Source organism: Centroberyx gerrardi, chromosome 16, assembly GCF_048128805.1.
Source record: "Centroberyx gerrardi isolate f3 chromosome 16, fCenGer3.hap1.cur.20231027, whole genome shotgun sequence".
NCBI lineage: Eukaryota > Metazoa > Chordata > Actinopteri > Beryciformes > Berycidae > Centroberyx > Centroberyx gerrardi.
The window spans coordinates 9123590-9139595 of record NC_136012.1 but is presented as its reverse complement, the minus strand read 5'-3'; the positions used below and the strand labels follow the sequence as shown (position 1 = coordinate 9139595).

General features: G+C 42.8%; 1 protein-coding gene across 6 annotated transcripts in view; it reads left to right on the top strand.

Moving 5' to 3' along the window:
* The first annotated feature begins 9786 nt into the window (after window positions 1–9786).
* Window positions 9787–16006, top strand: part of ahnak (AHNAK nucleoprotein) — a 37614-nt gene continuing 31394 nt past the window's right edge. For all 6 annotated transcript variants that reach the window (XM_078288995.1, XM_078288993.1, XM_078288996.1 and 3 more), the window contains exon 1: window positions 9787–10062. The gene's annotated coding sequence lies outside the window, so the exon portion shown is untranslated. The remainder of the gene's footprint in view (window positions 10063–16006) is intronic.

The following is a 16006-nucleotide window of genomic DNA, read 5'->3' as shown; positions in this document are numbered from 1 at the left end:
AGCCGAAATGCCTATCTATTCTACACACATCCGAGTGGATCTGCGGCCGTTAGGCAAGAATGTAACCTTTGGATTGTAGCTCCTCTCGCTATCTTTTCCGGGGTGTGGGGCGTCTCTCCCCATATGTGCACTTAAAGGGGTGTGCGCTGCGCATTTCTCCGTGGCACTAAAATGCAACATAGTAATTCAGCACCGGAATGGAATGAGGGAGGTCAGAGGTGAGCCTGCTGAGGGGAAATAGCTGAAGAGGGCAGGGGAGGACCAGATGATATAAAGCAGTAACCAGGCAGGCGCAGCCACATAACAATGCCTGCAAGTAACCTTCTTTTACTGGAGCGCGGAGTAGTCAGTGTTTACAGTGCTGATTATTTATTAGTTATTGCTTGCTTGGGCTGTGTTGCCTTGCAACAGAACTCGCCATTCCGAGAGCAGAGAGAGAAGTGCGTGAGACAAGAGGGAAGAGAGGAGAGGTACGGCAGAGGGAAAACAGACAGCCCCTGCACTTTTGAACATGAAACCCCAGAGTTGCTCCTGGCTCATATTACCAGAATTCGGAGGTGGGGCACTGGAAGTGATGTTGTCAAACTGAGGCAAAACTACAATACGCACTACCATGACTACCAAGGGCAGAAATATTGATCACTGTTGTGGAAAATATGGAATAGGAAGAAATGTTTGGAGTTCAGTAAAAAAGATTTGATGATTTACTCTCCCTTGGTCTATCTGCCAGTTGGTGCACTATGAGTATATTGTACTTTTTTATTGTGGTTTATTCTGGTTTATTGTACTACAGACAGATGGATAAACGAATTGATAACTCTACAGAGTTATTAGATTTTTCATAAAAAGTTGTTTGTCACAAGATAACTTAATTGTAATTAAATTAGCGTGAACTAAACTTTTCCTTCACTTATTGCTGGCCGCTGAGCCAGAAGAACAACTATACTGTAATTAATATGAGGTTAGCCTAACTCCTTTGGGTGGTGGTTTGGGTGTGCACACATCCACCAATCAGCCCTGGGTTATTATAAATTATTTTCTCATGAGACCAAGTGCCTCAAGTAGTGTAAAAATGCCTCTCATTTTTAACAGGGACTTTGCAGACATACCTGCTAACAACAGCGCGGTTAAGGTTAAACTGAGGTGTTTTAAAGACGTGAAGCGGGCCGCTCCTTGAAGGTTTCAGTGAAGTCGCAGGCGGTTTAACCTGGTTAAAGCTCTCTCAACAGACAGGTACCCCAACCCCGCATTTAAAAGGATTGATTGCTACTTCATGTGTTGACTTGCTGGTGATTTCCATCCCACCCAAAGAAAGGGTTGAACTGTTGGAACATTTACAGCTATGACTGGAATGCGGCGCTCAGGAAGGTATCTGCTTGTGTTGAAGCAGAACAGATGAGAGGTGGGCTGCAGGGAGGAGACACTGTTGCAAAACCGCTTATCTCTCCTCTGGATCAATAGTTTGAAACTGGAAACAGTCAGTTATGGGCAGGCCCCATTGAGAAATCAACGTTTTATGTATTGATGACACACTATGAGGTAGTAGGCTAATCAGGTATGCAAACGCAGGTAACACGGAGATAGGTGTTTCATCACGAATGTGTCAAAACAAAGGCATTATTACACTTTTTAGGTGAGATGTTGAAATTGTAGGTGGGGCAACGCTGATGCACCTGAGGCAAAGTCTCGGGATTACTCTATTACCCTGACTGCACAATGTGGCGGCTGCGGCAAGACCGAACCTGTCAAAGGTGTTACTCTCTGGATCTGTGCTCAGGTGAGTCTGATGTGCAAAAACATAAAGTCTGCTCACACTGTATCAAAAACAACAAGAGGGCTCTTTCTACAAAACGATTACAAACTGTGTGAAAAGTTACGCAGCCTAGTTTGTTACTACATTACAAACTGCTTTGTGGCATGTGATATTTATCTATACACACACAGGGCATTGCTATGGAAACATACCCTGCAAGAACCTGCCCCCTTGCTTATTTTGTTGCTATGGCAGCCATCCCAGAATAGTCCTTTTTCTTTTTTTTCGTTCTCTGTCCCTCCCTCGTGTTCGTGACTCACAACTTGCAGTGGAAACCACAATTCAATCTGTCTCTCATTCCCCTTTTTTCCCTTACATTCTTTTCTCTACCAAAGGAGCAGCCTGCCTTTCTGAATCATGTGCGTGTGCGTGTGTGTGTGTGTGTGTGTGTGTGTGTGTGTGTGTGTGTGTGTGTGTGTGAGTGAGTGTGTGTGGAGGGGGGGAATTCCGAAAAGATTACCAATGATGAGTTACCATGGTGATGGCAAATATCAGGGGTGGTGACCTGTGTATTGCGAGATACTGTATCTTGACGCTGTCATTAGTGGACTGTGATTTCTTTGTAGTTGTAATCTCTTATATCCATGGATACACTCCAGTCTTAATGGTTACTTTGAGTCCACTTTGTTTTGAAAAGTTTCTGCTCATGGTCTGCTGCCTGCCAGGGAGGCAAAGGTTTGACTTTAGATAAGACCGACTTACATCAAATGGCATTCAATACATGAATAAATGACATAATAGATTGTTGACATTGTGAATTGGAATATTATTACTCCACCTTTGTCATAGCTCCATAGTTGAATCACATGACCAAGATGATGAAGGTAATCCAATTAAAAGCGCTAATTAGGTTAAAAAAGCTCATCACAAGGACAATGACATTCCTCTTCAACTTTATCTCCAGGTTTGTAAGAGAGAATCGATCTTATGCTGCTGAGCTCCTCAAAGCCCCACTGGCCTCAGTGTGAGCAAATAAAGGAAAGAAGCAAAAGCAGACTGGAGATGATTTTCAATCCAAAAGAGCGACGTTTTCCATACGAAGACAGGCAGTAGGTGATAGGTTAACATTTTGATTTTAATTTGATTATGTTTTGAAATTAAATGGAAAGTAAATGTTTAGAACTGATTTCTTTCTTCTCTTCTAGAAAGCTTTATTACTAATAAAGTTTTGTTAGTTTTAATACTAAAAAGCCATAATTTAGTTAGTTAAGTTAGGCTTTAGAGAATTACATTGTTCCTGATTCAAATCGGTTCAACATTAGAAAAATAAAATACAGAATGCAAACAGAACAATCTCAAACAAAACACAAACCCAAAGTAGCCTACCTTTTTCTACAAACCAGAAAAGTATGAACACATTATAAATGAAAAGGTTACTAATAAAATAATTTCATTTGCAGGCAATTCTTTTTTTTTTTTTCACCTTTATTTATTCAGGGGAGTTTCACTGAGAGCAATGCTCTCTTTTTCAGGAACGCCCTGATCACATTCACACACATTCACACCTGGAAGCTGATCAGTACAACCACAGTCTGATCTGCTGGCCACTGAGCAGCTCCACTGGAGCGGTTGGGGTTAAGGGCCTTGCTCAAGGGCACCTCAGTGGTGGTAATGAGGGAGGGGCAAGCGCTGCTTTTCACTTTCCCCAGCCAGATTTATCCTGCCAGTCCGGGGGGGATTGAACCGACGACCTTCCGGTCACAAGCTCGCTTCTCTAACCTTTAGGCCACCACTGCCCACATCTTGACAAATACAGTAGTAACCTTTTTGGTTATCATTCGTCTCCATTTGTACAAAGCTTATTAATGTCATCTGCATAGATATATGATTGACTTAAAAAATGAAAAAAAAAAAAAAAGTTAAGATTCAAGTAATTTAACTCTAAACTCTCTATTGTTTAGACTGTACTACAAGAAAATGTTCTTTTCTTTTCTTTTCTTTTCTATTCTTTTCTTTTCTTTTCTTTTCTTTTCTTTTCTTTTCTTTTCTTTTCTTTTCTTTTGCTTTGCTTTGTTTTGATTTGTTACAGAACATTTCTTCTGCATATTGTAGCTGTGGTCCGAAAACCTTACAACTCCAATTTTGGAGATTTTCATATTTTAATTTAAATGAAACGATCACATGCTCCTATATGGGTTGGAAAATTCCACAACTCTTGGCTTTATGAAACCCTTCCAGAACCCATTGGATAAACTCAAAAATGCACGGTGGTCAAGCTAAAAAACAAGGCTGTTATTCTTGTCGCTGACATTTTGGAGATAGTATGTTTTCACCAACAACAATGACATGTAGCTATGTGGGTTCTGGGGGGGAAACAGCAAGGAAGAACCTCACTGTGAAGTCCAGCATGCATCTGTATCGGTCTTGGGGATTTCACCCCTTCAGAGCCTCAGTACTGTGGCATTCCATCAGTTTACCATGAAGCCCAATCCTCCGCAAGTAAACAATGACAGAATCAGAAATAAAAAATCTGAAAAGTTGATATACAATTTCCAGCAACAGCTTGAAACTGCATCTCCATAATAGTTCTGGCAACATTTTTTCCTTAGGAACATATAATAGCTCAGTCTTTGTGCTGTTTATCTGTTGCAGCCTTTCTGACTCATCTGCAACAATGGTGCATTTATTTATGGAGAGCACTGGATGAATCTGTAATGGACTGTCTTTGACATTCTTGGACACTGACACTGTCCTGTCTGACAATGTGTATTTGACATCTGTTTATTTGTCCTCTGCATCGGGTGGAGAAACACTTGACACAACACTGACAATATTTCCCATTGTGTAAAAATCTAATGAAGTTGGTATAACAAAGATCTTACAGTCTGTTTTTTTTGCACGCAATCTCCGCTTTGCAAGAGTGCCCACTTTCACCAGTGATTGCGGCGGCTCGCTCCAGATGCAAACTGGACTCCAACACACAGCCGTTTAAGTTTATTGACATTTGCGAGCAACCACAAACGCAGCAAACCGAGCTCAGTTTCAGAGAAAGCAAGATGCTTTAAAAAGCATTTAGGCAAGTCACAATTTCGCTTTGCTCTTAGTGCCGTTCAGAATTCCTCTCAGCCTTTCAATAGTATTCATTGCAGAACAGAGGTGACAAATAAATGAATCACATATTGAGGAAGTTTGCTTCAAAACGAGAGTGCACCATTTGAAAAATGCGACACTGGCCCTGACAAAAAGATTGCTGGCATGAGAGTAAATGTCATTATTGAATATTCTTGAAGGTATTGGTTATCCTGAGTGCTTAGCAATATTTTAAAAGGAGGAACCTTTTTTTTTTTAAACTGAGCATCAAACACTAAGCTACATTCCAAAATGTATTGGAATGAAACCCTTCTATTATATCTCATGTTCTAGTAAATGCTCTTGATGACTCACAGAGACGGGCCATTTGCCAGGCACACTGCTCGTATTGTTTGAATGGAAGAAAGAATTTCAGTTGCAAATCGTGACATTTTAGAAGTGGAGTACAGGAATGTTCCTTCTGCTGATCACATCCAAACCTTTATCAGCCTTTTAAAACCTCTTTAAATTTGCCCTGGGTTAAAAATGCTATTGAAATCTGATCAGATAGTCCTCTGTGACTGATTAAACCTGCGTTGCACAATCAAATTGTCCTAAAAGAACAATTCACACCCATCTGGCACTTATACGTACTGGCCAAGCCAAAATAATTGCTCAAAGAAATTGATATTATTCAAACTACCATTTGATCCAGGTGTGGTGTCACTTTTGTCTAATCGGATCACAATCTACTGTATCACTCTGACCAGCGCAATGTGACTTGTGACTTCCCTTATCCTGTGGGAGACATGAATCACACACACAGACTCACACAGACACAAAACAAGCACACACACACACACAAGCCCACGCCCACTAGCACATTCAACCATCCATCCCCATCTAATCCTCTGATTTTCTTCTCCCCTACAGTCTGAGCTGCTGTGTTTGCATTGTAGTCATGGGCCGTGACTCACCGCGAGTCTAAGCCAAGCTATTTGCACTGGTTCACACTGGTTGACACACCTAGGACTAGGAAACACACCCATTCCCACATATCCTTGTATTCATCTGCAGTGACTTTCCACAAGGCGGGTGACAGGCAGAGGGGATGCAGCTTGTGAAAACAGACTCTGAATGTACAGAATATTAGGGGACATCTTCCTGATGTTGAGTTGTACCATCTTTTGCACAATCCACATCTCTGTTGTCTCAAAGCTTAAAAATCCTCCTCTAACTCATCTGTTTCTCTTTATCTACTTCTCCTCCTTTGTGATTGGTATAGATTTTATAAGGGAAATCAATAAGGGATAATGGCTTTTACCTGGATTCACCTCATTAGTGTAAAAGAGCAAGTATCCCAAATATTTTGTGCATTCAGTATAGAGTTATGTTACTTATGCAAGGAATTGGGACGGGGGGGGGGGGGGGGGGGGGGTAAATGTCGTCAGTGTGTACAGTGAAGAACATTTAACAGGGAAATAACATGCTGAACATTGCTGTATTGAAAAAAAATCTACACTACCTGTCAAAAGTTTGGACACACCTGATTGAATGCACTATGTTTTTCATTCTCTTAAAGTCATTTTGATCTAAAAGCTTATGCTTGTGAATGCTTGAAATTTGTTTCTTAGACAAATATAAATAGTGAAGTTGATCCTATGTATGAATTTCTTTCCAAAGCCTTTCTATCAAGGCAAAGGGCAGCTACTTTAAAGAATCTAAAATATAAGATAGTTTTGATTTGTTTAACACTTTTTTGGTAACTGCATAATTCCATTTGTGTTATTTCATAGTTTTGATGTCTCTACTGTTATTCTAAAATGTTGTTCTGCAGCACACACTACAGTTTGGACCGGCGCCCTGCTGTAGACACGCGCTCAGGTCCTGTTCAGTTGCCTGTCTGACGGCAGGTAGGCTATTGCTTGAAGCTGAAACTGTTCTTCAAAGGCAGCAACAGCCACACCTTCAGCGGCAAGAAGTCAAACAGCCGTGGAGCTGAGTAAACAGGTGCAGTAGCAGGATACTTTGTGTGAGGAGCGTGAGGATCGGGCCTTTCTACTGGTGCGACGCCACGCTTCTGCAGCTCAAACTGGCAACCAGCAGAACTTTAAAAAGAGGATGGGAGCACAAATGTGTGGAGATTATCTCTGGAGTCAATAAAATTATGTAATCCATAGCGTTTATACCCACACATACCCAGAATTTGGCATAAAAAAAGCCCATTTTTAGAACTTTCTAACCCCTAATGTGTTTTAAATTAGGAACCCTCTTACTGTTCTTCAGCATTGTTTATGTAAAACACTGTTACTGTCCAAAGAGTAATGCAATACCCTGCATCATACAGGGTCCTTTAGGGTTCCTGCTTATCTTACACATGGTTGGGATTACTCCTTTGCTTTTATCTCGGCATGAATGCGCCGGCGCATGCACACACCTACACACACACATACACCTACCTACACACACACACACACACACACACACACACACACGATCAGAGACAAACGCACACACGCGCACAGTGGGTCCTCTGCTTTTGTGGGACCGCTGCACCCTGTTTTTGAGAGAAAACAAAATCAGAGCTCTCTTGACTCACGGTGGTGTAATGTGGTAATATGTGAGAGTATGTGTGTGAGTGTGTGTGCGTGTGCGTGTGTGTGTGTGTGCCACTCCCTGTTCGCTTCTCCCTACAAAAGCCACGCAGCAACTTCCTCTGTGTTTGCTCTACTCCTCGTCTGTTGTTTGCCGTTTCACCTCATGGGTGTGACATGTGGAAAGGGGTGTTTCAAGGACAAGCTTTACATTGAACGTCAGCAGCAAGTGCCAATGTATACACACACACACACACACACACACACAGGGCGCATGCACATTAACACTCACACATGCACATACACACATATCCCACATGCATGTCCAATTTGCAATGTATATGAAATTACAAACATATGCTTATGCACACACACACACACACACACACACACACACATATCCTCCTACACATCCTATCCAGTCATACTGTTTAAATTACTGAACTCATATATTTATCAGACATTTCCATCTTCAAGCCTGTAAGGCTCCAATTGCTGATCCCACATTACAGGTAATCCCAGGCTGAGCTAGTCTGAGAAACCGCCCCTTATGGCTCTGTCTCATCGACTTGTGTCATCAATTCTCATATTTCTTCAACGCATTAAAGCATACGCACAAATTCAAGACTGGCACTGTGTGATCCTGTCCGATCATTTGCATTGTTTTGCATTTTCTGAAATAAAAAATGTCTCAAAGCGAATAAGGAAACCTCCCTTTTTAATATTTGAAAGTGAGTTGGACAACACCCTATTTGACTCAGCACTGTGTTAGGGCTTGTGTACATAACGACAATGTCTCCATGCAGGCTGGGAGACTGGAACGTGAGCAGAAACAGCATATAGTACATAATAGTGAGAGGAGAACTGAAACATCACTGCAGTATCATAGCAGAAATGTAGTCTGGCATGAAAAACAGCATGCATTGAGAGTGAAAGTACTTTTTGTCAGTGGCTTTTCATTCATATATTTTATGGGTAATCTCATGGCACCAGTAATGAAGAGTTTTACAGTTATATTACATCCACCGTTTGAAAAATGTGACACTGACTCTTACAAAATGATTGCTGGGAAGCCGATATGGACTTTCTATTAAATATGATTGAGGTTGCTATTACTGTTTTAAGACCTCTGCTTATGAAATGGTGGAGGATGAGGATGAAAGAGGATGTAAGCATTTGTACTTTGAAAATCTTGAGCAATGTCTTCATCCAAAATGGAAATATAACAAGAGCGAGCTTTCAACCAAAACCATCTGAAGTAAAGGACCCACTGCTGAGTCATTTTGTTAATGATAACTGTGTGTGAGTTTGTGTGCAGTAATCTAAGTGCTGTAATAGCATGTTTATATGATTGTGCCTCATAGGATACGTATTTTGCGGTGTGTGTGTTTGTGTGTGTCTCTGTGTGTGTGAGAGTGGTGGTGGCAGGCATTGCATTTATGTTTATTGTTTTACTTGATCCTTGTTTCTGTATACTATACCTGTTACTGTATACTATACTGTATTCTTATTCTGAAATGTGAAATAAAGAATAAACTCCTTCAAATAATTAACAAAACTTAAACAGGGAGGAGGTGTACTGCGTTCAGCTGGAAGATAAGAATGGCAAGAACAACAGCAGTGTTGTTCAAATAGTATATTGGCTTTTTACTGCTTTATTACAAGGCTTACTCTGGTCTTTGTGTAAGAGCATTTATGTCAGGCAGTTAAGGCCCGCCCCCTTTTTGCATGGGCGTCAACTGGGTATGGCAAAAGGTGACACTTACCATACATTAGCCTCAGTGAGTCCAAATGGTGATCTTGCAGTTTTTATCTTCATAAAGTACAGACAAGATCAAGCAAAGATCTACAGAATTTTATTTGGAGGCCATATCTAAAAAAAAAAAAAGTCATATTGAGAGCATTTAGGACCAATGTTCCCTCTAAGCTGATAGTTTGGTGTTAGTTCTAATAATTGATCACATTTACCAAATAACATGTTCTCTGTCACTGGTCTTTGCTCCAATTGCCCCCCATAATTTAATCATATAAGCGATCAAAAGCAATGCCTAACAGTGACATTTTGGTATAAATTATAGTAAATGTTGGGACTTTGTCATACTTTAGGATTTAGCGAATTGTAAACTTTTGTAAAACGTTTGTAAACAAAGTTTACAAGTGGGCTTTATTTATTTATTTATTTATTTACAAAAGTTCACAAAAATGCCTTCTCCTGTTGCATGTCATCGGAGCTCTTTATGCGAAGCGGTGGGTGGGCTCCAGGGCCACGAAGGACCACTCCCTCACACCGGTCCCCTCCCCTCCTCTCCCCTCCCTCTGCAAACCAGGAGCCCTACCCAGCTCCCTATCCAACCACTCTGCTCAGCCCAGAGGAGCAGCCACACAGAAAGAGAGAGAGAGAGCGAAAAAAAAAAAAAAAAAAGAAGTGAAAAGCACTCAGAGCAGAGGAGGGAGGGAGAGAGGGGGAGAAAACGCCCTGGAAAGTGGGCTGTTAGAGAAATACACCAAAAGAGTGAGAGAATCTTTTTAGACTGCAAAAGTTGAGACTGGCAAGACGCGCTTTTCTTGGGCTGGGGGACAGGAGGACAACTTTCCAAGGATGCTCAAGCTGGAGTGAGACTTCTTGGGCGCAAAGACTGCGCTAAGGTAAAGATGCAAACCATTATTATTATTATTATTATGATAATGTGAATGTTATTGCTTTTTTTTACATTTCTAAACTGCATTGCCAACTGGGAATCGAATTGCTTCAGATGCAGCGGTCTTGCAAAATAGTGATGAACTTGTAATAACTTGGCCAAAGTTTGTTGCGTGGGTAAAGTTGCAAAAGTGATAAAGAAGGCTATTATCACTCAAATATCCCTATAATATTCCGTCAGGCACTTACAGTGAGTGTGTGGTACTCAAGTGTGCGTATATAGTGACTTTATGCTGCTTTATGGCGTTTGTTTATTCCCTATGGTATCCTATGGTATTCCTATAGGGACGTCAAGTTTTGCCGTGGTGTTTGTATAGTATCCTTATAAAAAAATATCATAGGATGCTCTTGCTTTGCAGTAGTATTCACTAGTGTAAGCTTTGGTGGGTTTTTTTTTCAAATTTGGACCAGGAGATGAGAAGTGGGTGTGTACCCGCAGCCACAACGTGAATGGAGACGACTTGACTGGAGTTGCGCACTTCGCTTTTCTTTTAACTGCGCACAAAAGTAGTTGCCCGAGGCGCACATGAGGTTCAACCGCACACCAAAGCGCCAAAGTCTTTCTTCTAGAGGGAATATTGTTCTTGATAGTATCTTAGGGAATGAAACATGGTCTTAAAATTTTCTCTTCATTGCTGCGGTGATTGGATTGTATGAGTGCAACGTGGATCTCCTTCATACACGTAGACTAGTGTATGGGATAGGCTGGAGTATCCCAACACAAGTTGTAATATAATACTTCCATGGTTGTAAGTTGTTGTACAGAGGAAGCGCCAGAAAGATAACGTAAGACAAAGCCAATTTCTTGCGGTTGATGTTATCCTGCAGTTATTTTACATATCTATCCAACGCCCTTTGCTACGACTTGGGGAGTTTAAAACGTGAAGGTACTTCCCAGTTATGTGTGAGAGCCTGCAGCAACAGGCTTGGGTGTGGATTCCACTGCTTCACCTCCTTCCACCCCCTCCTCTTTCCCTTCGCCCTCCCTTCTCGCTGCTCCGTCTCCTCCCAGAGAGGCGCACCCAAGGGAGAGAAAAAAAACCCTTCTCCATGCAGGCTGTAATCATCTATAGCAGTGGTTCCCAAGCTGGGGTCTGTGGACCTCTGGGGGTCCTTCATGGAAGTCTGCCAGGGCGTCCCCAGCAAAATGAAGAATAGTTTAATTTCACAGTTTTTTCACGAAATGTTAGCTCAATAACAGAATTTGATCATAGTTTTTCCTCCGCCCATCTACAGTGTAGAGGCTTGTATAATTCTCAACTAAGTCTCATGTATTTGAGGATCCTTGATATGAAAAAGTTGTGAGCTGAGCTGATCTGCAGCAGTTTTTGAACAAGCTTTACCTCCTTTTCCAGCCATACACAAGTGTTACGTAAGAAGAGCATTAAAGAACAGGCTGTGTGATATACTATCGCTGTATTGCTGCTTTGTTGCTTTGTTGCTCAGGCATGTGCTTGTTTTTTTATGACGGGCTTTTTAAAGTCTTGGGTAGAGTGAAATTTCTCTTCTCTCTTTCTTTCACCTCGGGTCTCTTAACCTGGGCTCCTGGCCAGGGTGTGCGGGGGGGGGGAGGAGGGGGAGAGAGACGCAGGGAGTGCGTTAGTGAAGGGGGGATGGGTTGGGTGGAGGCGGGGGGGAGGGGGGTAATGGAATGTAGTGGTTTGGAAAGACAAGCTAATTGAAACCAGGTTTGAGGCATAGAGGGGGGGAGCTAAGACTTCTCAGTGCATTCAGAGAGAAAGACGCAGTTTCTTCGCCTAAAAAGTGAAGGGGGATTCATTTTTGGTGCCCAGCTTACTTCAATTTATAGCGTAAGCGGTGTCCTTCCAGGTGTGGCCCGCACGAGAATCATTGCATAACCTGTTTTGCGTTCGGTCCGATGCATTTATTCAAGTCACGGACGAGGCAGGGGCAACAGAAGAGGGTTAAAAGTCCAGACCAGACGTAATGCTTTGAAGAAGCTGGGTTGAAATTCAAATTTCACTGTGTGCGGTTGCCTGGCCTCCACAACTCCCTCCTGCCACACCCTAAAGTCAGCTCTGTGGAGTGCGAGGGGGAAGCTGCTTCTCTCTGCGCTCTCCGCAGGCTGTCGACAATACACCGCCAGCTCATGTTGAGTGCCTCAAAGCTGTAAAAGTCTGGCATTTCTCAAATTGCTCTTGTCAAGGTGATTGATTGTGACACAGACTGTTTCCTTGAAGAGCCATATGGTCACACAAGGCTAAGAGTAGTTGCTGGTAGGTTGTCTGTAGAGGTATGTTTGGTGCTCTTAGCATTTCAGCAATCCATGTTACACCTACTGATACTATTTCTGATACTAAAGATGTAGAGTTATGCCACAAGCAAAGGCAGGGACACATATTCAGCAAGTACTGGTAATATTTCCCAAGCATTAAAAGTTTCAGAACTGGTTCTTGACTGAGAGTCAAGAACCAGTTCTTGAGCTTAACAAGTAGACTAACAGCGCCTCATCTTGGTCTTGGGCAAATACTATTAGTCTCAACACTTGCACAATCTATGAGTGAAGCCAGTACAGAGGCTACATTCTGTAGTTACCTAAAATCAAAAGAGGAATTCATAAATCCATACTGGAAATTTTCGAAGCAGCTTTAATTATGAAAATCTGGTTTAGTCATAGCCAACCCCTTCTTCACTTTGTACAATGTCACTCACAATGGTTTTGTCGCATTTTACCATCCATGTGGCAAACAGCGTCTTCACTACCTCAAAGAACTGGACATGCCTCATGGCTGTTAAGAGTCTTAGCTTGTCCGTGCTAAGATATTTATCACCGCGCTCCCCCAGAGCTGCCATATAGTCTTGCTCCGTTGACGGGCAGTACAGAGGAGAGGAGTGGTGTTACTCATTCGTGCCAGCGTGAAACGGAAAGAGCCCGGTCTCTAGCACACTTCCTCTGCCATTTCCTCATGGGCTTGTTGAGTGGGCGGTTGGAGGGAGGGACAGCATGGAGAGGAGAAAGGAGGGAGGTGGATGTAGAGAATGAGCTGAAAGAGCGGCCGGGTGATTGTAATCAAACTATAGTTTGTTTTCTTTTCGCACTCGACGTTCATTTCGGGGCCAAGTTGGTCCCTCAGACATCCTGAAGATCCCGCGGACTCATTGAAGTTCCTCCCTGGAGATCGGTTCCCTCAAACAATTGCACGTTTGGATGTGCAGATACGCACACAGCTGTCACAGTGATAGAAGTCTCAAGTAGATATTCATGGCCTGTAGTCAGAAATAAAACACAATCCCTTCTCTAGTTGTTCTCCAGCTGCAAATAAAAGTGTACTAACCATAGTGTGTGATTTTAGCACGTCTTTCTAGGCAATCCACCCAGCAGCCACTCCCTTCTCATCCATCTAGCGCTGGTTTGGAATGTTTCAGCACGTCTTCAGTATGCCCTGTGGAGGGCCTATCATGATTTCAGAAGTATGTTTCAGACAGTGATCACAACCAGCTAACATCCCTATGAGTCACACCCACACACATGCATGCACACATGCATGCTATCCAGCCTGTTTGGATTTTCCAAGAGCCTTATTCATTTCATATGACCAGGGACTAATGGGCACTAAGTTGCTTATTGTAGCTACAAGTTTAGTGGGACATTTTGGGTTTGATAGTGGAATTTAATTAGGGTGTGAGTCATTCTTCTTATCTGATACGAGGATAACCCCGCAACTGTTTTGTACCAGCAACGAGAGAGAAAAAGCTGCGATCCTCTGATTCTCTCTATTTGCCCTGAGGCGTTTTTCAGAATATCCGTTACAAAAGGATACCAAACCGTGCAAACACTGCAAACCTTACATAAGTGTTGGTGCACAGCGCTGCCTGCCCGCCCCCCACTAACCGTCTGAACAGGTTTCCCAACCCCCTCAACCCCCTTCACGTTGCCCCGAGGAAGGAATGACATGTGGCATCTGCGAAGAAAAAAAAAAAAGTTATTTGGAATGGGGCGCCCAAAATGTCAGGGCAGCAGGGCTTGGAATGTAAATTTAGAAAGATATTTTGCTTTGTTTAGGTTGTCTTTATCTGGCAACAGATAGTCAAGAAAAGCACTCTAACCCTAACCCTAACAATCCAATGCTCTGCTCTCAACTACTCTACTCTACTCTACTCTGGTCTTAATAATATATACCCCTACTCTATGCCTTTGCTTCAAGGCATACAGCTACAGAATAGCTTTAGTGTTTCGCCTATATTTACATTCTGCTGCTATGGTTGCACTGTAACCTTCTTCTTAACCTCCTTGTCTTGTGCCTCTGCGTGTTCAGATCCATTTGTAACAACAGCAGCTGTGGTAGACTGAAACAAACCATGACTAAATTGACCTCAGAGTTGAAGATGGACAGCTCATAAGCATGAGTTCATTAGCATGAGTTGTTATGCCGTGTGTGACATGGCATGACATCTTATTCTGGTTGGGGGGCGTTTAAACTTTACAACCTCTCTCTCTCTCTCTCCCTCTCCCTTGCTATGGTGTAACTAGTTATGCCTGTTGGAAAATTTGCATCCTCAGCTCAACTGATCTGTCCACCACTTTGCAGGAAAGCAGCTTTGCTTCTCTTCATCCTATTTCTTACTTACCCCATTGTCAGTTGCTCAATGTTCCTGGCTCTGAAACTGCCCCAAGGCACCGGCCCGGGATCATTTCGCATTTCATAACCTCAACTATATCCAAAGTATGCTTCTTTTCATTTTTGTGAAAATATTATTTTTTACCCAGTGTCAAATTAAATACTTGTCTTTTTACTTACCTGCTCACATAGCATAGAACCTTGCTTTCACTCTCCTTTAGTGAACGTGCGGGCAAAATGTAATTTATCTAGCCCTGCTCTTGTTTGTGATCTCGTAAAAACCGAGAGAAGAGGATTTAAAGAGTTTTCTTCAGTTTTTCCATTTTGTGCACGACTGCTCCTGCCAAAGTCACAATGGTTTAATCAGCAGCAGGCCAAGTTGGCGTCAGTGGGCAGGCTTCGGTCTTCTGCAGGACCTGTGGTTTGGTTTAGGGCTATGTGGACTACAGAGCAGAGAACAGAACCATTTATTTTGACGCGCATTCCTTTTATATGCGTCACACATGCATGTCCTATCTGCGTTTTTGAGGGAAGAGTGAGGCTACGCCGGGGCCTACTGTTGTGTCTCTTGGTATCCTGACTCTTGTATTTGTTGTACTACTGCTTCAAACCACAATGGGGAGAGAGGAACAGGGAGGCTATTCTGTTTTGATAACAAGTCTGATTTGGTCTCTGCTCTTTGCTCCCACTCTCTCTCTCCCTCTCCCTCTTTCCCTCCCTACACTGAGGCCTTTTCATTTGCTCATAATCAAATCTTACCACTCACCACCAGCACCACTGCTATGCCTGATTCACTTACGTTTGAGCTTTAATCATTGTCACACTGCTCCCGTTTTCTCTCCACTCAGTTGACTTGATGCAAACAGCCTGATGGATTGACTTAAGGCTCTTTGATCAGGATTTCATAGTGCTCTGACCTACTTTAGCGCAAACCATGACAGTCAAACAGTCCAGGTATGTGTACACACAAGGAGGAGAGGCAGGGACAGGTCTAGGGGTGGGGTGGCTTTGGGTGAGGCAGAGGGAGTGGCGTGTGGTGGGGTGGGGAAGGGAGGGTGCTGTTTGTTTCATCAGCCAGGCACAAAAGTGGAGCCATCCAAGCTTCAATGATGATGATGATAATGATGATTATGATGGTGATGCCCGTTCAAGCCTCGGGATGAAAGGGGATCCTGTTTGGCAGAGCCTGTGTTGACATTCTCCATGTATGTTTGAGAGCGCGCATGAGTGTGTGAGCATCTGATTGAATGCGGTGTTGTTGTTTGTTTGAGCAGAACCTGGAGCTGCGGGTGGGGTGGGGCGGGCTGCCCGC